The 22,036-nt window shown below is 39.6% G+C and overlaps 1 protein-coding gene across 15 annotated transcripts in view; it reads left to right on the top strand.

Annotated features, from left to right (window-relative positions):
* Positions 1-22,036, top strand: part of RIPOR3 (RIPOR family member 3) — a 53,959-nt gene continuing 31,923 nt past the window's right edge. For 3 of the 15 annotated variants that reach the window (XM_068912473.1, XM_068912476.1, XM_068912462.1), the window contains exon 1: positions 681-942. The gene's annotated coding sequence lies outside the window, so the exon portion shown is untranslated. Of the gene's footprint in view, positions 79-359; positions 420-466; positions 943-8,732; positions 8,802-9,106; positions 9,352-20,812; positions 20,934-22,036 lie in introns of those variants that run through there. The other 12 variants (XM_068912467.1, XM_068912466.1, XM_068912465.1 and 9 more) reach the window with 12 other exon arrangements.

Raw genomic sequence — 22,036 nt, 5'->3', positions numbered from 1 at the left:
TCTGCAAAGTGCCTAGAGAACTAGTGGAAGGCAGGCCATTCTCAAGAGACAGTGTCTACCTGAAGAAGCAACAAGGAGGTCAGTAGTGGGTGCAGCAGAAAGGGCTTGAAGCAGGTTTTAGTTAACAAAGAACAAAGGACAGAGCAGATCACTCCTCTTGAAAAACAGAGGTCAAACCCTAGGGGAGGGTAGGATGGAAAATGGAAGAGGGCAATAGCAGAAAGATGAGGACTAGGGAAGGACTAGGGGGTGTAGGAGGAGAGGGTCTTAAAAGGGATAGTGAAGGGAGCGGGAGTGGGGTAAGGGGGAGCTGTCTGAGGGAAGAAGGGGAGGGGAGAGGAGGAGTGAGCAGTAGATGGGGAAAATGGGAAGGGAGGGAATCTGGGCACGGGAGGAAATGGCTGAGAAGTGAAGTACGGGTAAGAGTGGGGGGGGGGGAAGGGAGGAGGAAGGGAGGAATAAACGGGAGAGCGGGGGTGGGTGTCCCCTCGTGTGCAGCGCGTTTGTCATTGCCCTGCGGCGCGGTGGGGCCTGGAGTAAACAGCTGGAGCAAACAAGGGGGCGCTTGGGATGCTCCCTGATTAATAGCAGAGGGTCCGGGCCGTGACCGCAAGCTCGGCATGTGCTGGAGCCTCGCTGCACTTTCCCAGCCCCCCTGCCAGGATGAGGGGGATCAGAGGGAGGGAGGCAGCGAGCGGGACAGGGCGAGCTGCATCCAGCGGCAAACAAGCAGTGCGGAGCCGCGGCTTCCTGGAAGCGGAGCCCAGCTGGGTGACGGGCAGCGGCGATAAGCGGCGGCTATCGCGGCCCTGCCGGCGGGCCGAGCCTGCGGGCGCCGGCGGGAGCGGTGCGGAGCGGAGCGGAGCCGCTCGGCGGGCCCGCGCCTCCCTGTCGCCGGCAGGACGCACCGGGAGCGGAGCGGATCCCGCAGCAGACTCCCAGGTGCGATCCGCGGGGCGCCGGGGGCCGGCAGCGGCTGCGGGCGGCGAGCGCGGCGGCCCGCCCCGCTGCGCGCCGGCGGAGCGCGGCCGGGGCAGCCGCAGCGCCCGGCGGCGAGAGCTGCGGGCCCGGGCGCCGCCGGCGAGAGGGGGGTGTGCGGGGCACGCGGGGCAGCCGGCCGGGACCGTCAGCGCACCGGTAGGGCAGAGCTGCGAGGAGGCGCTCGGGGGTGGGTGTCGCCTATAGGGGGGGTAGGCTCCTTAGGAGTCTCCATGCATCCGTAAATATGCAAGCAGCAAAGGATGCTCATATTCCCATAGAGGGTGCACGGGCGCAAAGAAGTGCTTTTTATCCAGGGGTGAACGCGTTCACGTCAGGAAGCACCCAGGAACCCCCTAGGAGGTGAATGCCTGGCTGGGTCAGGTGGAAAAGTAGGAGGACTGGGAGAATGCTTTTGCCATCCCATGGGGTTTGTGTTTTGGAGGTGTCCTTGTATGGGCTGGTTGTGTTTTAGTTAACTCTTTGTGACTGTGCAGAGATGCAATTTTATTTGCTCATAAATGTGGATTGGGGTTTTGGGTCACAGCTCAGCGCCATTTTGCTCCAGACAAAGTTTAGCTTCTCTTTTTAAAAGCATTCTAAGTAAGTAGGGCCATATGGAAATTGAGTTGTTCATCAACCAAAGAAACTTGAAGGAATGTGGAAAATAAGGTTACATGTTTCTTAAGCATGAGAGTATTGAACCAGAGTCAGAGTACGGCACTGATGCTCAAGACTCCTGATTCTGTCATTTCCTTGGTTAGAAACAAGACTTAATCCATCTCCAGCTATGTTTTCACAGCGGTAAAATGGAACTACACTTATTAATGAGGGGCATTAAATACTCTTTTTCAAAAGACTGTTATAACAAGTGCAGAAGAGGATCATTTGTAAGAGTAGAATATCTGAGGGAATATTTCACGTTGACTGGAGAGAGATGTCTCAGAAAGATGTGGTGCCTAGGGGAACGTTAATCTTAAGAACTTCCTCTCCGTTGTGTTCGTATCTAGCGCAGTTTATCGTTACTGTATTGCTGCTCTGAATTCTGCAGAGTGAATGACATGAGCACTATATGTAGTAGAGGAAAAACTGCATGAAACCTGCCAGAATGGGATGGAACTGCTGGCAGATCAAGCCCACTTTATGCCCTAGGTCTAGTGAGAAACTTGACAGAGATACAACACGTAATACGGTAATCAACAACTAGCTCCATAAAATTTTTTTTCCCGTTAGAGTCTGGATGCCGTTCAGAGGAATTGAAAGGCTTCCTTGGGATGACAGGTCCTGCACCTCTATCCCGTGGTCCGCTCGAGTCAGTTAATAACTGAAGTGAAGCAGTGGTATTTCTGTTAACAGCACAGAGCCAAGATCTGGGAACTATATACCAAACTGTGAATTATGTAATGTTATTCCCTAAGGGGTAGTATAAGGACCAAGTGATTTCCTTCCATCAAGACAAAGAGCAGCAGTAGAGTTGCTTTGCAATATTCGCTGTAGCCCCAAGTTCCTTGGGAACAACTTACACAGGGAGATAGAACCACGTAATAGCAGATCCATCAGCATCACTCTGTTCCCTCCCAAAGCTAATTCCTTTGCAAATACAGAATCTCACCTCCTTATAAAGACCCTGATAAATGGAGTCGGGTCTTTGTGGCTAAAAAGGGAAACCAGATTCAGTCTACTAGGAGCGACAAAATTATGATTAAAATGTGTTTTTGTTTCAAGGGCTTGAAGAGTGACAATGTGGAATTATGGTGCACCAGGACGAAACAGAAGTTCTGGGTATAGAAAGATATACATAATAAAGCAAGGCAGTGGGAAAGGCCTCAGGAAAGTTGTTAATTATGCGGTTTGGATAGAATAAATAGAAAGGGCGAATTGGAAGGGAAAGAGATATTTTATGTAAAATAGTAGGTTTAATATTAGTTTAATATACATATTTGATCGTAGCCAAAAGGCTGAGAGAAGGGGAACAGATAGAGTTGAAATATCCAGAATGTTATTGGCCAGGATTATGTTTTGGATGATGACTGGCTGGTGACAATCCAAAATGACATAGACAGCAGGTCTTGCAAAGAACATCAGCCAGCTTTTAACGACTACAAGTGCTCAGGGTCTGGGGTTTAGTTCTGATCTTAAGGTGGCGCCTCCAGTAGTACAAGAGGGACATATAGGCCTATTTCTGAAATGTAATTTTTTATCCACTTTTTCTAACTTTTCCATTTCTGTTGCCAGTTTATTCTCCCTAAGCACAGATTGCTTTAAACTAATATGTCTTCAAAGACAGAGTGCCTGAAAAGATCATTTCAATCCAACATTTTAGGGGAAAAGAGTGATTTTCAGCCCATCCATGCATTTAATCATTAGTAATTTAACAAATCGGAACACCAAGATGATCTTGTTTTCTTTGTCACTAATACAGAAAATACTGTAAGTGCAGTTAGCAAACCAATTTTTATGTAACTGATCTAGAATTGAATTTAGCTGTTTCAAATTAAATAATAAAATCTGTTTCATGGGGAATTTAAAATGCAATTATTATTGCAAAAATAACTATATCAATGGTACTTTTAAATTCATCAGATATGTTCTTTCCATGAATTCATCCTTAGTCTGTTTGACTGAGTAGCAAAAATCCATTGTCCTTATTTTTTAAGTCCTGCTGTTCCAGGCAGAAATATGAGGATTCATTAGCCCTTGCAAACCGCTCTGGCCCTTGCATCATGAGTTAAGATCCACTGTAGAGTTTATATCTTGATGTGTCAGCCTTAACTGCACTCTAAAGCACCCCTAATAACTTACATTGGCTTGTAGTTATATAATAAGACTTCAAGATTTCAGACTGACTTTTCAGGGTTATTAGTGGTTTAAGAAATTGTTCGTTTGTTAACTTAGCAAGCTGAACTGGGGCTATAGGATTTTGTTCCCGTTCTTCTTTCTCCTTTCTCCACAACTCAGTTTTTCAGACTACAAATCCTCAGAATGTTGGTGTGCTTGAGCTGAGCTGTCCAAGACATGAAGTTAAGCATCAGTAGGTAGCTATAATTTCAGGTAAGGCCAGTAAGATCAATTGGTCTTCAATGTCTCAGAGAGCCAATGACTGCATGTTTCAATATGGGCAAATAATAGTAGAGGCACACAGATTTAGCAGATTCTTCATACATTTTGGCCTGACATACCTCGTCCGTAAAATGGTGATAATACAGTAATGTTTAGGTAACACTGGGAAGATGATAAGAAGTCAGTTATCAGGTTTTCTCCATTATGTGGGGATAGTTACATTTATAATTAGGAAAGGAACCTCATTCCTCTTAGCTTAATTCTTTCCTCACTTTTGTTCATCTGGTAGGAACAAAGCACTTACCATTTGGTTAAAAAAGAAAGAAAGAAGGAAAGAAAGAAGGAAAGAAAGAAAGAACTGGCTCATAAAAAGTGCACTCACCACAACTATTTTCTCTAACAGTTCTAGAAACCTTTTTAAACCTGCCATTTTAAGCTGTGCACAAGGATCGATAGCTAATATTCTGTGTGCCTATGAAGGCAAGAAAGGTTATATGATTGCATGTATTTGCAGATCTTTCTCTGCCTCACATTCTTGCAGGCCAGAACAACAACATAACTTTCTTCTTTCAGGATAGTTAATGTTCTGGCCCAGAATTATAGCACCAGATGTGTTGCCACAGAAACAATTTAAAGGGAAAAAGACTTGCAAGTGAATCGTCTTTCTAGTGGAAAATGTAAAAGCACTATTCATGTCTTAGAGCCTGTCATTAGTTTCTGTGCGTGCTACATGCGTACGCAGGAGAGAATAAGAGAGAATTTTACTTTTTTGTTTTATACATCTGTTAGCATTTTAAAATTCTCTACACAGGATTGGAAATTGAAAAATATTCTGTTATGGGCATGAGTTACATAACTCAGAGACATTTGTATTAAATCCTGACTCATTTTTAGAAACTTTTTCCTTGAGAAGTGTGCGGTGTGCTAGCTGATTTACTTAGCTCTACTTGCAACCGGCTTTGGAAACCATTTCAAGTAACAGTTGTCTCTGTGAAAGTAAGGAAAAATATTTGACTATATAAAATTATCCCAGATTTTGATGCTGAGGGTTAATAGCACATTCTTACTTGCTGCAGTTGACATGCTGATGAAAAAAGGGAATGTATATAGGAAATATTTTGATTTAATCTTGCATTTGAAGGCTTAAAGCAGCCAAAGCCCTTGACTGTAGCTAGCATTTCCTTTTCTCTGAGTAATTGCCACAGGGTACTCTATTCAACATATCCTTTTTTTCAGATATTGTGAATATATTCGTCTGAACAAAATGCAACATAAATTACCTTAATATCCCCTATTGGCTTTTATGACCACAGAAGAGAATCTTTTTCCTACAGTTGTGCATACTGGTTGGGGTAGAATAACAAGCAAAATAGCCAGGAAGGCCAGAAATACAGCAGAATGGGTTGGCACTTGTGTTATTTCTATCAGAAACTCTCCAGATGTAGATACTTCCTGTATTTGCAAGAAGAGTTTTTCTCTTATGCTGATTTTTGAAAAAAAAAATTAAATTAACAGAAATACTCTTCTGTTGATATAAATGTATCTGCATCAGGATTTCAGTTTTATTATAGACATATCATAAAATATCACATCTGTAACTAACGTTACGGGGCTGTATAAACCTGACCGAAAATTTTGTGAAGCTTTTAAATAAAGGCCAACATCTACATAAAAAGACTTATTTGTTTCCACAGTTCTTTGTCATTCATGCATTTGGAAGGTCTTTTTCCCCTGCAAGTTTTGAAACTCTGCTGGCTGGGTAGCTAAAGGAAATGTCACTGCATTTCCCTGACCAAAAAGTCCGGGTGAAGTTCGTGACTTTTTGAAGTAATGGAAAAATGTTATCATCAGATGCCTCTTTGTGCATAACACTACCCTGTGATTTTGGAAGATAATGGACATATAATGTTATGCCCAGGAGCTGCCTTTAATTTATTGATTTATGTATTTCCTCTTCTGTGAAATTTTAAAATTTTTAGTGTTATTTTCAATAACTGTCAATTTTCTTTTCAATTATTGTAATTTGCTAGTAACAGAATTATCAGACTATATCCATGTATACTGGAGTTATTTATGCTTATGGAAATAGTTCTGCGTTATTTTAAGTGTCCTATAAGAGTAATAGTTTGGAGTATGTCAGTTTTGGAATTAGACTGCATAGTGTCACACATTTGAGTTCTGGCAGGTTCAGAGGTATGTAGATCACCACGTAAGATCTGCCATAAAGATAAGAAATTCGTTTCTCCCCTACATTCCTTATTCAGGCTGAACTCCAATTTTGGGTGTGGAAGGAATGCGGAGTTGGGCCTAAAGCTTGTGTCTGTACAGGTTAGAAACGAACTTTCAGTGTAAAGTTTGGATCTGAATCTGCATCCATATTCCCCAAGAGGACTACAGATGTTTGAATCTAGATTTCTGGTTTGGGTGCTCTTTGGAGCTGAATTGGTCCTTATGTCTGCAAGCTGGTTCAAACATCCTCTTAATTAGTTCACGTGCCTTTCATTTCACAGAACAAATTATTTGTTTTGTTTGGTACGTTAGTCTTTCTTTAGGTGGCAGAACTTTCCCAGACAGACATTATAATTAAATCTTTTTATTGTAAATTTCTAGATTAGGTGCCTATAATTTTCTAAAACACTGTCCTCTGGGTCTGAAATTTCCTGTACTTGGTTTCAATCCAGTACTGAATAAAATTGGAAAGTCTGAATAATGTCACTTCAGCTGCACTTGAGTTATTTAAGTGCTTTTAAAAAATACGTACTTTCCACTTACTTTTTTTTCCATAATTCTCTGCACTTACATAACTTCTGTTTTATTATTTAAATTGCCACAGACTAGAAGAGGGAAAAATAGCTCTCCAACACGGGGCTCAGCAGCTAATCAAAGAGGGAAGCAATCCCAAGTGCTCAATGTGCTTAAAAGTCTTACGCTTTACTGTTTAGTCTTAGCGTGAATAAGTTTACATTTCTATTAGTGCAGGAAAAGCACAATACAAGTAACGTTCAGTATATCTATGCACTGAATTTCGGCAATGTTTGCATTCTATTTTGTAAAATTGAAATTTTACGAAAAGAGTTTTCTGTAAAGTCAAAATAGTGGGCCAGAATTTGCAAAACCATTTGACGCACACAGGTATTCCAAATGCACACGAAGTTATTTGAGCAATTATTACAATAGCGTGTACAAATCGAGTAATTGTATGTGAAAATGTGCCTAATACTTGATCTGTACAGAAAGTTCTCAGGCTTTTCTGCAGTTGTGAAGATGAACTGATTCCTATCTATTTAATACCTGCTTTTTTTTACAATGGAAGATAAACGAAACGTGCAGTTAAAAGTGACAGATGTTTGATCATGTTCAAAATTGCTTTGGTTTAATTACATCGCTAACATCACAGCTTTAACATAACTGTATCTTTGTTGTATAGACATAGCCTAACTGGGCATTATTGTGTGCCTTGTTCATGTGTTCGGTACATTAGTATCTGCCCAAACTTTTTGAAAATCTATCACTAGGCTTTTGTTATTCAAAGTCTGAAGTGGAACCCGCATAGTGATCTTGAAGATGTGGACACTTTTCAAGACAGTCCTCTGTGTAGAAAGCAGATGGCAAATGTTACTTTAATTACGTGAACTCCCACTGAAACAATAGAGCTATAGATTTTGTAACTCTCTGAAGCCATTGAATCTTAGTCTTACTTCCACTGGGGCTAAGCTGTGCCCCACCCTTTTGCTGAAGTGATCACATGCCCGTGGGTTGTGCAACCAACATAATTTGTTAACAAATAAAGAAGAATTTAAATAATCTTAGAAAATCAGTGCAGGCATCCCAGCTGCCTGCAAACAAACATTAGAAGTTCAAAACAAGTAAGCAGCAGTGAAAAGGATTTCAAAACTGTTTGAGTTTGGGTTTTTCAAGAACTTAAACACAAGTGTAAGGCTCAGGAGTTCTAAAGAAGAAAGCCTGGGATAAGAACGTATTCTACATCTTCTGGTAAATCCGCAGTCCAGACATAATGTCTGCATCTGCCCAGCCCAGCTTGTTATCTCCAGAGCTGTAGTAACAAGAGTACATCATGAGCCTTTTCTCCTTATGTGTATGAATTTGACTCTGTTTTTAGTTTCATTTAAAGCAATGAGCAATTATATTAAGACCTACAATTGTCAGGTTATCTTCGGCAGTACAGGAAACATGTCGCAGTACTGTGAAATATCTCTTGAGCAAAACAAGTCCTATGGCGCAAAATTACATTTTGCCGTTACAGTATTGAATGCACTGTGTCATCGCTGGTCTAACTGTGTCAGGGAACAATTCTGAATATTTAATTCTGGATTTGTCTGTTGTTTGGCTCACCTGTCAGTGTGTATATTTTGTACCTGAATGGTCATTTCTGAATTTTGAAGATCACCCGAGTGATTTTCTGCTAGTGTATTCTCTGGTCTGTATGTTCTCAGTGATGATTCTGTAGAGGATCACAAATGTGAGTTCATAAGATCAATGGTTTGTGTACTGATGGTTAGAGGGTCACACTGCAAGGGTGTGAAAATTGCCAAGGGATGCAGAACATCACAGGGACATACTGTTCTATCTACTGCCTCTCCAGCCAGGCTTGATTCTTCATTAACAGGAAGGCATATCACTGTTGTGTTATAGTACCTTTCAGCCGTATGGACACTTTGCTGCTTTCATCTCAGGTTCATCTAGTGAGATGCATGATGACTGTAGCTTTCTCAAATCCTGCCTGGCTGATGCTCGAAAAGGAGGTCAGTACACATGTAGCGTGAGCCCTTTGATATCATTGGAGTCATCACAATAGTGTGATACTTAACTGTTTTCCTTGTGTGTTGTCCTAAAATTTATAGCTATTTGCTGGCGATCTCATCAATCACCAGGATTCCCTAAATTACCAACCAAGCAACTGCTATTTGAGTATGGACTATGCATTTCGCCATTCGTCTTTGTGTTAGATCTCTTTGCAGCTCTAGTAGATATTAACCTAATGCAAGCCTGGCTGTCATTTTTCCACATACCACATTCTGAAGGTGACTCTTTGTCCTTGTCCTATTAGGCCAATAGGAGATGATGAATTAAGGACTGGTAGACATAGCTAACTGACTGACACCTCGAGTCTTTTGCTATATCGGTTTTGAGTTACAGCTCTTCACACTCTTGAGCCACAGTGCAGGCTGGCATTACAGTTCACGCAATCCCTGTTGAAAGGGAACTAAGAGACCTTTCTTACAGAAGGCCCTGTTCTGTGAAGTGGCACAATCCTATTCTGCAAGATTGGTCGCAAGTATAATTGGCTTCTAGGTAAGTACTAGAGTCTGGATAACATAAACTACGTCAAGTTACATCACAAAAATAATTCTTGTTTCATGAGGCATGAAGGACTTACACTGAGAATTGTAATTGTTCTGCGTTTGCCTTCTAGCCATACTAAACTCTGTTCTGCAGTTAAATGTGGTACTGTTATGACTTTGACTTAGCTGATGCTTTTTTTTTTAAATAACGTAGCCTGCTGTATATTGGTATTGCAATGTTGTATGCTAATATAATTTATTCCTTTTCCTGATGCAGAAGAGTGGATATATTATAGCAGTACATCTGCACTAGCAAAGTGCTTATAGTATCTTAAGTGACATAAATATAAGCCCTTCTCTACAACTGTTAAGTCTGTCTATGTTACAGATTCCTGCCCTCATACCTAAGTTGGGTAAGGACTGTGTAAATCTCTGACCAACCTGGCAGCATTAGCAAAACATGCAAGTACAAAAGCAGTTATATTACACAGTAAAATTGGGCATGTACTAGAACTGACTATTTTAAGCATGAAGAATGATTTTAACTATGCTGATGGAAAGCATAGCCTTGCCAGGTTGCTCCATTCACTCTAGGAGTATTTTTGTAGTAAATAATACTAATATTCTGATAGCAGTGAGATGCTGGTAGTATAGATATAGCCAGAAGGTGTTCACCTTGAAGGATTGTTTTACATTATCTACAGAGTACTAATACCTTTCAAAACTACTCTAGTTGTATTAGAGCAACAAAACTTTCTTGTATAGCTGTAGGGAAGATCTTTGTTACAAAGTTTCTGGCATAGCTATGAGTGCTAAGAGGAGTGTTAAAAATGGGACCCCTAAAGATTTAGCTATGCTGGCAAAATACTTGGAGAGAGCCCTTCTGAGAGGGCCTCTCCCTTGGAGAGACCCTTTTGCCAGGATTGCCAGCGTCTTTTGGGGAGGGGGTAGAACTATGCTGGCAAAAGAACTCAGTTCTCTCTTCTGTGGGAGTTTTGTTATTGTACTTAAGCATAGATATAGAGTAAACCAGTCCAAGGTCTAAGAAAAACTCTTTATGATGGTGAAAAATATTAAACACTAAACAGATGTGACTGCTAGTTGCAGTAAGAGCTTGGAGTCCTCGGGGAACAAAGAGTTGAGTTCACAGTCTTTGAAGAAGTTTGAGACAGAAATCCTATTGATTTTTTTGTGCACAAAACTGAAAGTCATTTTCATAAGTGACTCTTGCTGTGTTTGTTGACGATATCCATAACATTTCAAGGGACTTTAAAATTAGATTAACTTTTGGCCTAAACGTTGAAGTGGTTTGATCTCAACCAATTCTGCTACTGAGCAACTTCTGCTTAGTACTTCCAGTTATTTCTGCCTTTTTTCTTTTTTCTGTTTTTCAGTGAGTAATGAGTAACTCTCTTGTGCTTAGGCTGGGTGAGCTAGAAGAGCTGGAAGAGCCTGACACTTCCAGGAATTTATTATCTCTGGCAGAAGTCTTGTTAATGTCAGTTATTGATAAGCGGGAAAGTAAACATGTGGCTGATTAGGCATTGCACTTTCATTGCTTACCACTAGCCTGATTTAATGTCACACCAAACAGTGGTCCTCCAAAGAGAAATTATTTTACAGTTTTTTAATTTTCAAAATTATTAATACTATATGATTTTTGTTATCATTTATCTGCTTTTAAAAGAGGAGAAAGAGTTTGTGCCCTTTTTTTTGCCTCTTTGTAATATAGAAATAAATGTATTTTTTGCTTGTTTACAAGTTGCAATCACATTAAAGATATTTTCAGGCCTTGCTAGAAATATTTTTGCCTTAAGAAAAAGTGTTATAACTGTCTCAACTTCTAATGAATATCAAAAGGGAGTTTTCACATGCCAAAACAGATACTTTGTGTTACCAGACTGTGAAATGTTTGAATTAAGTATCTAGAACAAAGGGATAAGAAAAAAGGGACTTTATGAAGGCTAAGGCAGATGTGAACTCGCAATCACTTATTCAGGTAGAAGGCACTACTGCTCTCCTTTTGAGAGCTGCTGTCAGAACTGTTTGTGAGCTGTCCATAGCCAACTTCCAGGAAAATAAGCTGTATTAGAATAATCTGTTGAGATAGTAGTCTTTGCTAACCTGTCTTTTCCAAGCTGAAATAGATTTAAGAGTAGAGGAGATTTAGATAGATTTAAGTAATGGAATAATAGTCATTGTAGATCATCGTGATCTTTCCTGGGCAAACTCTATCCAGAAGTCCACAAGTTTGACTCCCCTGGTTTTGCTCCTTTAAAAGAGTGATGTTGTAATTCTGTTTAGACTTCAAATAATACAAGGTATTTTCTAAGCAGAGTCAGACTGACAAAGCTTGAATTTCTAGTTTAAAAGTAAACATAATCTGGTTTAGACTGCATTTTGCTTAACTACTGATTTCACCATATGTATTCTAATATACAATATTCTTTCAGCTATTTCCCAAGCCATCCACTTTGAGTGTATAATATATAAGATCCAATTATTTCAATTTTGTTTTGTTTGGATGGTTTGCAATTAAGCATTCTTTCAAATGGGCTTTATTTAGCTAATTCCATGACAAAAATAAGCTCTAGGGGAATGAAAAGAAGAGAAGTTCCAGCTAGCCAATGTTTATTTTTATTATTAATAATTTATATTATGGTAGTCCTTAGGGAAACTAGGGCCCCACTAGCCCCAGTTTCCTTTGCGTGTAATGACTGTGTCTCACGAAGCCTTATACAGCAGCAGATTCTGTTTTGCTGTCATGGCTTAGTACAAGGGACTCGTTCTGTACTGCAAGGGTGCAAACGGAAGAAGAATTTAGAAAGACAAATCCTGAATAATTTTTTTAGAGAATTTAGACTAGGAGTCAGAGGGAAAATCTGATGCATCTTTTGTATGGAAAGCCATCACTAATGCATTTTTCCAGTGTGGGAGCCAAATCATGATTACAAAGGTCTTCTTCCTCCTCTCTCTGAAGTCATGGCAAAGCTCCCAGTGACTTTGATGGGAGCGAGATTGGGCAGAGAAGCAATGGTCTTAAAAACCTTATCTGTTTCTGAACCAGCAGCAGAAAACACTTTATATTTTAAGACCACATTGACATGCAAAATCAATTTCAAAATGTTTACATGTAGCCAAACTTCCATCAGAGCTTACAATTTTCACTGCATCTGATCCTAGATGATTGGTCTGCTTTCTGTCCTACAGAAGCCTTCAGAAGAGTGATTTAGAGGCCTTTCATACCTGCTAAATGCAAAGCAGACACAGGGCCAAATCCTCAACTGTTGTAAATAGATAGATTTCAATAGCATTATGGCAGTTCATGTGAACTGAGTATCTGGCCTGTGCACATGGGATGCTCATGTGAGTTAAGTGAATAGAATTTAAGCTGATAGGGAGATGGGCTGGGTTGCAAAGGGGAAGAGCCTTGAAGTTAGTGCAGTAGTGCAAATTTTCATCATGAGTGGATTTGCCACCTGTTTCCCGTGCTCCTATGTGAAATCACCGATCTTTTCTGCAAGCCATAATTCCAGATTCAAAATCGAGACAGAAGTTTTCCTAAATCTGGCCTATCTGATCCATACTGCTGTCCTCATTAGTTCAGTTTAAAGGGGATAAAACATCTGTTTCTAAGTACAGCTGTGTGGTTAGTCTTGGGCTTTTTTTCCTTCATACAAAATCTCTAAATCTGGCCATTTAAGACACAGATTTTATAGGAGCTGGAGTTGGGCTGTGCAAAGTTCACCTCATTAAAAACAAACCCAAACCAAATAAAAGCAGAGAATAACGGCATAAAAAAATGTGGGCCATGAATGTCAGAGCATGTGTATTAGGAATGAGTAGGGAATAAAGGGAAAAGTACAGAGATATCCACAGAGATATTCAAAGCTCCTGTTTATTTCCACAAGAAGACTTTACATGGTTATAGAGTGCCCATCTGTCTACAGAAAGGGAACATTAGGACAGAACACAATGTTAGGATTTCTATGACAGTTACCCTAATTCATTAGAAAATATAATGAGTTCAAGCCTATGTTGGAAGATATTGAGAAAGTTCATCCTAGATAAAATGTTCAAACATGCCAAATGATTTTTGAAGCTTCAGCTGCTAGTTGTCCAATGAGAGACATTCTAAATTTTCTTGATTTTGATATACCTTTCTAAAACCAAAAAAACAACGCCAAAACTGAACAAACAAAACAAAAAACAGAAAAACCCTTTTCAGTTATAGGTACCCAGATTCACTTACCGGTAGTGGAAATACTGGCTTTGCAAAAAGCAAAATAAAAAGACTGTGTCTACTCAGCAACTCAGCGCTAAAGGAAATATTTTGCTTTAAAATATAAAACTTTTCTCTCTCTCGAAAGACATGTCTATGTCCCTCTTATGTTATATTTAGTATACTTTTCTCCTTTTTCCAATGTTCTTTAGGGTACTAGGCTACCCTAGCAACGTCATTTTTTCTGTGGAGCAAAATTGTCTTGGGAACATTTGTGGGAACAAAACATTGTGGCCCTAGGAAGTTGACTTAATGGTTTATTTCTTAATAAAGGGACAATTTCCATGATCAGAAGGCTAAGTGACAGAAGATTTCTCCCACTTCAGAAGCATGCCCTAGGACACATACCAGTATGCCGTGATCCACAGACTTCACTTCTTGAAGATATCGAAAGACATCCCACACACTGTTGAACATCAAATTCTGCAATTACTGAAAGAAGCTCATCTGTTCTGGTTAACATATGCTTCTGAGTGTAATAATAGGAACACCTATCTACCCGTCATGGTGGTTTCTAGTGAAAATTAAACCCTGGGACTTTACACAACCCTAAGGCAGAGATAAAGGACAGTTGTTTTTTTTTTTTTTTTTAAAAAAGCTGACCTGGCAGTAGGCTTTCAGGAGGCTTTTGCATTGGCCTGTGGATGGAGACATGATCACACAGAATAAGTCTATATGTAACGTGTTCAGATATAGATTGGGGCAAGCAGAGAGAAGAGATATGTATTTCAGAAGAATGTTCCTTGGGGTTTCTAATTAAGAAGGAGGAATCTCTCAAAGCCAGAATTCATAGGATTCAGTGCATTGCTGCTAGGCAAAGTTTTGTTTGTCAGAAATGGAAGAGCCTGTTCATCACTTGTAAATTGTTCTCTCTCAACGCCATCTGCTTCTTCTCTTGTTAGGAATTTGTTTTTAAGTATTCATTATAACGTAGCTAGCTGCAGACTCAAATTGTGCCAAAGCTGAAAAAGCTGCAAGTCAGGCTAGTGTGTGGAGCCTGCCACATTCCTGAATCTCTGATTCAGGCTTGAAAGTTTGTCATCAAGTTTGAAATTGAAACCAGAGGAGCTAGCAGCAAGCCCTGTGCTCATAAATCAGCTGATAATGGGTGAATTGTTCTGTGCCTTTCCCTGAAGAGGAAAGCAAAACAGTGCAAACTCCCTGCCACTAGCAGAGCTGCGATGTAGGCAAGCATGGAGAAACTACATGTGGCTGTATGAATATGCCACATACTGGCAGAGGAACTAGACAGGGATTTTGGTTATATGCAATCCCTGATTCTCTTCTTATTACGTACTCCCAAAAAGTAACAGTAGGATTTACAGCTGGCCTTGATGCCAGGTAGCAATTTGCCTGGAAGAAGTAGGTGCGATAATACATCAATGTGCCATCTGTTACAAGGTCTGCTTTGTGCTTCATTTGTTTAATATCCTCTGCCACTAGAGGGAGATACAGAGTTGACCACAAAATTATCCCTTGAAAAATAGTTTCCAGGTCATTAACTAAATATGGGCCAACTTTTGCTGTTGGGATTCTACTGGAAATCTGGAATAAGTGACTGATTAATTTCCTCTAAAGTGCATCAGCATCTCTGAGAATAGAATTTGGATCTGTATGCTTAGATGAAAGCTAATTAGAAATACAGTAACATTTTGAATCCCAGCCTTGAAAAACAGGTCATCTTGGACTTGAAAGTCCAGTCCTGTGCTCAAGAAACCACACTAGGAATGGTTACATCATACACACTACCTCCAGCACATGAGAAGCTGTTTGAAAGGAGTGCTTATGATACTAAAATTTATTGCTGTATGGCAAACCTGAACTCCAGAACTTCAGTCTCAGAAGAGTGGAGAGTCCAGGCAAACCTGGACTCTACAGCTTCAGTTTCAGAAGCTGGCATAAAGCTGTAGAGGGGCCTTTGCAGTGAATGACTAAAGCAGTAACTTGGGGCAAAGCTGTTTATCTGATTTTCTCATTATGGCTTACATATGCTAGGAGGAAAGTGTGTGCCGTATATTTGATATTTAAATATGTACTTAAGAGTTAAATTGGCCCAGAAAAAAAAAATTGAAAGTACCAAAATGAGTAGCAGACTGAAGCCCGATCTTTTTAAATAATGTGAGATATGAATGTAGTTCTTATTAAAAATCAATGAAACTAGCTTGTAAGAGCCTGAATTGCTTTTGGAAATAGGATTATATTCCTAAATCATTTGAGATTTTGAAAATACAACCTAACAGATGTAAATTTGATGCCAAGTGAAGGGCCTATCTAGCAATCTGGGTTAAAGAGGGGTTAGGGCAAGAAGTTCTGTAGTATGTAGTGCGGGTATGTAGAGAAGCAAAATCTTCCGTTAGTAGACTCTATACCTTAAGCCAAATTGCTATGTAATTGCATTTATTGCTCAGTCTTAAAACTGCAGAAATATCTGATGAATGTAGGTGGATGCATGATTGTTCATTTATCTGTACAGCTATAGATCCACTGAATGTTACAGCACTGTGGCTAAATATATCTCTTAGATGGGTAGAAGATGGTTCCCTGCATGGATTGCCTTTTTCTGCATGAAAGATTGAAGCAGTTCAGCTGTCTACATTGTTTTGTTCTTATTATAGGAGCTGGGGGGAAGAAGACATGAGCAGGGGTGGGATGGGCGAGCAGGAAAACGCAGGGAAGAAGCAAAATTGACTTGTTAGTGCTTCAGAGATGGATGGTAAAAGTAGCAAGCGGAAAATTTTCAGGTGCTCATCACAGGAAGCTACTTGTTCCCATTACTTTCATATTGGCAAATCTATTTTAGCATATAAACTTGATAAAATACAGAGCATACATTTTCAATGTCTGTAATTACAATGGCTGTTCTCCATTTGTGTGGTGGCCTAGGGACAGCTTATGCGTGCTGGCATGAGATACCGGTTCTAGATGAACGATACCGTGAAGTCAGAGTTCTGACATTACAGTGAATCACACATAACCTGTGCAGGTTATCCTGTGCTTCTTTGATCTTGAATTTTCAGGGAAAGGATATATCTGAAGAAAGGATCCCCATTTGTGTGTAATGCTGTGTGAAAATAGCTATATTGAGATGTAGCATCAAGGACCCTTTCTGTCTCTCTAATTCAAATGGCTTTTCACATCTAGAAAAATAACCAGATAAATTTTTTTCTTATTTCTGCCAATAACAGTATAAATAGAGTGTCTGTGTAATAATTGAACAAAAATGCTGAAAAGTTAAAGGATTTTAATCATAAATTTGGAATGTTTATCTAGCAAAGTAGACGTTGCCACTGAGGTCAATGGTTTTTCTAAAGAATGCCGGAGAGCAAAGATTAAATATCGTGTGTACTTTCCCAGTGGATTCAACACTGTGCTGTACACAAGATGGTCGTTTCATTCATTGTTCAGTCAGCCTTCATTACATATACCTTTAGAGTAATAAGGTCTGAATCATGTTGTTATCACATCTCAGGAGTTTCATTAATTTTAATGGGTCTGGATTCTCTTAGTGTCCAAGGCTGTAAAGTAAGTGCCAAGATCTAGAAATTTCCAGCCTATTCCAGTATCAATTGAAATCTCCGAGAAAGTTTCACTGTTTCAGGCCCAGACCAGCACTAAGTCTTTGTTCAAAAACTTTGACAGTATTGTAATACATTGTGGCAATTTCATTTTTTCATCAGTGTCGTGAAAGACTCAAATGCCATTGTCTGCCGCAAGTGCTTTGAAATGGATACCAACCATCGCAAGGAGACAGAAATGGCAGTTAAATCCATTGTTCCCAAGTTTTGAAATAAATGAAAAGAAGAATAATTGTGAATACATCCATGTGATGGTAGGAAAACTTAGCCAAGTTTGCAAAATCAGTCTTAACTTAGACTCATGCTAGAAAGTTTCTAGTGTCAGGGTTGTTTCTTCATCTATTAGGTGTTTGCAGGGTGTATTTCTATCAGTTAAAGCCCTAGTACAAATGCAATTGTACCAGCAAAACTGCTTTTGTGGTGGAGTTTATAATAAATTCAGGGAAGTGATTTAAGTAGCAAAACCACCTTTGGCTGAAGTTTTTTTTTTTGGAACAGCAGCTGTTTTGTTGGAATCGCAGGTCATTTCTAGAGTAAGTAATATGTCCCTGAATGTTCATCTACTTAAGTACTACTTATTTGGGTTATATACAGTGAAAATTGAGTTTCATATAAAAATGTATAGAATCAGTTCCCACTAATGGCCAATTTTTGGGCTATCATGGAGATGAATAGAATATTCTAAAACCGTGCTCTAAAAAGACATAGATTCTAGGTGACAACTCACCAATCAAATGTATATAGACTGTTCCGTGCGGAAGCCCGCTTGCTAAAAAGGTTCTTCATGTAGGCACAAGTATCAACCATATATTTCAGAGTCAAGGCTGAAGTCCCTCCAATATAATGATAGGCACGTCTGATACTGAAAAGAGTATTATGTTGTGATAATACAAAATAAAATCACCTCTGTTCATTTCTCACAGCTAGAAGAAAGAATGACCCTGCCATTCTTGCAAGTAATGCTAGTATAATGCAGCCAAAGTTGTATTTGAAAAATAACAATAGTAATCTAAAAAAGAGGAAAAAGTTAGCATCAAGTGGCATAAGACAAATTATTGTGATCTCATGATCTATCCAGAATCATGAATGTGATCCTAAGATCACTTTACTGTCTTCAGTGATTGACATTTAATAGTGTCTGTTCTGTCATCTGAATTATTTTATGTAGTGACTAATACTTTACTTGGTTTCAACCTGGCTTTTATTTTGTGGGTGATATGCAGCTGCAGCTTGCTGAAGCCAATGAACAGTGGGTACTGACAGGCTAATGAGATATGCAGTCACTTGTTATCTGGGCTGTCAACCTGATGCACGTATCCACAATTCACTGTAAGAAGTTAAAGTCTGGTACAGTTTTTGCAAACACACAACTGGAAGCAAATGTGTGTCTCTTAATGAACAGGTCATTCACAAATGGAGCATTATAATATTCTAAGAAAACGTGAATATCTTACTCTAGCAATAGTTCACCAAGTTCAAGGGAACCTCTAGGAGGTATTAAAACAAAAACATGGCTACCAATTTAAACTACAAGCACAAGCAGAAATATTTTGCAGGAAGTCAGTGAGTCATATTATCCTCATAAAATTGTAGAAAATGTTGAAATTGCCGAGAAACAATTAAGTATGTGACTAGGGTTGGAAAAGTTTAGCCATAAACAAAAACAGACACCAGCTTTTTGTTTGTAGAGGATGAAGGTCATTTGGCTTGAGGAACAGCCTAATACTAACACAGACTAAGTAGAACATGCAATTTGAATGTACTCAATTGCTGCATAAAAGCATAAATGTTTGGCCCTGTATGTCTGGATACTTGGGAACGATGACGGATAAATGTTAGTAGGATACTGGGGCACTGAAAATCATTGAAAATAGGGACAAACAAACATATTCCTTTAGTAAAAAAAAGAAAACTACCTCTTTCAATTTATTTTAAAAATGCATTTTGTAAGCCCTGAAATCTCAATCTTACAAAATTGCACATAATAAAATCTTGAAGTAAGTTAATATCCGGCAGTTTGGAACTCTGTTCAAGACTCAGAAACATTATAAGGCTTTTTCAAGCCTCCTTCTTGTCTCCAGCAGATCAGTGTTTTCTTTGCCCCTGGCAGTAGGCACCTTCATTTGGGCCTGATGTTTTGTGTTCTGCATGTGCCAGCCCATAGCACGCTACTGTATTCACATTCGGTGCTTTGGGGGAAGATTAAAAGTGAAGACATACCTTCCCAAGGGCATAATCGCTATATTTAAGACATTTGAAGACGTCGTCTTACCCAGTAGAGATTACAGATTGGAAAATGGATTTGAACTCAGCTTTGTCAGGGGTCCTTATCTTACTTATTTCTAGCCTAAAAGGAGAGTTATATTTGAGATATGTCCAGATGCTTTTACTCAGGGGCAGTTGTAATGTAGCTCAGCACTTTCATACAGACACTCTGGCTAGCAAAACTCTCTGTTTAAACAACTGCATTTATAAATCTTTCTTACCAATAAAGTGCTGTCATGACATCCTACTTACAGCCTTCTAGTCAGAAGTGTGAAATGAGCTGTAAGATTTTTAGGTCACTAACAAAAATATATTGCAGGTGTGTACCATGACTTTATCGACATTATTTAGAAGTAAAATAAATAACCCCTTTAATGGTGCTCTTAAAGTTATTTAGATTCCTTTCATTCTTATGAGAGGAAACTGTTCCTGTCTCTAAAGATGTGCTTGTGAGTTGTATTTGAATGTAGCTAGCTATATATGTTGCAACTAAACATGACAGAGTCGGTGGCCTTGAGGGCTGAACCTTTGTGCGGTTGAAAAACATCAACAAAAACACCAGCATTTTTAAAATGCTTATGGCTGTACATAAGTGAGGTCCAATACGTCTCTCATTTGCACTAATTTGCGACAGTGTATCTCTTTGGAGTGCAGAATAGTACTTGCTTTATACTAACATAGGTGGTAGCAGAGTCAAGGCTAAGCAGTTTAGTTGTTTTACCAGCTGAGGTGTGGGGGCCTGTACATTTCAGACTTAAAACGTCAAATCGAGAGTTCAGTACCACAGATTTTACTGCAGGCATCTTCTCCGCAGCTTCAGCTTCCCATTCCCTGTCAGGGATCTCCCTGTTTTTGTTTGTTTAGTGTCTACAAGCTTCAAAGCCTTTCAACCTCATGCTATATAGGCTTTAGGACTGCTATAAAAATATGCAAGCTTTTTCCTGCGTTTCCTCCCTTGCTTCTACTCATGAAATAGGATTCCCAGCTTAGGGAGCTAAAGAATGGATCCTGGGAATCTGGCCTTGATGAGGGATGTGGTCAATAACCACGAGGATATTCCTTTTATTTCTTCCTTTGACAGCTTGTTATGCAATGACATTTTTCAGTAAGTTGCATGTTTTTTTCAGACTAATGATCCTTTCGATGGGGTGACCGTTCACAGACTTATAAGCATCTGAAAACTAAGGGAAAGAATGGAAAATATTACAAAACTTCAGCTATGATGTGATGCATGTGCCCTCTCTGATTAGGGGTGTAAAGGAGGCATCCTTTCAAAGCGTGAGAACAGACCTGCTGCTCAGTTTGATTAAAGGGTGATTGACATGCACCTAAATTTGTCTGTGTAACAGATTTCCACTGATGCCACTGAAGCTGTGGAGTCCTATGGAGTTTAATGCACTGAGGTACAGAATAAGTAGCCGTACCCAACACTTACCTTCTGTGCAGCAAACAAGGTAGCTTGCAAAGCAGGTAACTATTTGGCTCAAATTTATGATTGTCAAGATCTTGTTCTAAAACCTTTTGTGTGTTTTTCGTGGATGTATTCATGAGCTTGGCAAAGCCTGTAGAACAGGCAAAGAAACAGGAGACTTCACTTCAGGGAACTAGCTGAAAGGTTGCAAATCAAATGATCAGTTCTCAGTCAAACAGGATCTCTGCCTATGGAAACCCTTGACAACTTCAGTTACTGCTGCAGCAGATAAGGGTACTTAAAGCATAGTCACTTATAGTAATTCCCTGTACCTGTAGATTAACCCACTATGGTCAAAATCTCGTCTCTCTTGGGAAGTATAGTTAGCATATAGTCATTCAATGCTTTACGTCCAGTCTGGAAGAACATGGAGTTAGGTTGCTCTCCATGCTAGTGGTGGCAGAGCCAGGAAAGAGTCTTGTTCTGACATTTCAGGGCTTCTGGTCTGAATAACGGCAGCCATGCTGCTGGAATAATGCAGAGGCACAGGGATTGGGTGCAGATGTTTTTTTCTAGTATCTGCCTTATTTGATTAAGAGCTCCCAACAATGTTTTGGAGCACATTCTGTAACACAGGACAAACTTTTTCATGGAGGATCTCCATATAGACCTCCTTATTGGAGTTTTCCACTTGTGTTTATACTTCTCTATAGGAAGAGATACTCCAGGTTTTTTGTTTTACTCAATCGAAAATTCTCAGCAATTTCAAATGGAGTTTTGTGTGAGTAAGGAGTAAGAACTAAGAGAGTAAGTTAGGATTTGGCCCTCATTTTGGCATCATTAAAACAATTAAAGCAAAGATGCTAGCTGTGGTGTTTACATTACACCGGTCAGTGGGGGGAAGGACGGGAATTATTCTGTATATTAACTGTCTGGGTGATTTTCTACAGCTGCTTTGAGGGATATGTCTGTTACTTATATTGTAACTTGGATTCTATAGACATATGGCAGAGAACACAGTTCTCCAGAAAGCAGAAGAGTTTGAGTGATGGAAAACAGAAGAGAGCAATCCAAGAGAAATTCTGCCAGAGGAGGAGCCTGAACCTGAATTCTACTGTTAAAACCAGACTTCTGCCTTGGGCTTAAGTACCACACTCAGCCA

Source organism: Struthio camelus, chromosome 18, assembly GCF_040807025.1.
Source record: "Struthio camelus isolate bStrCam1 chromosome 18, bStrCam1.hap1, whole genome shotgun sequence".
Taxonomy (NCBI): domain Eukaryota; kingdom Metazoa; phylum Chordata; class Aves; order Struthioniformes; family Struthionidae; genus Struthio; species Struthio camelus.
The sequence above is the reverse complement of the archived record's forward strand: the minus strand, read 5'-3'. Positions and strand labels throughout refer to the sequence as shown.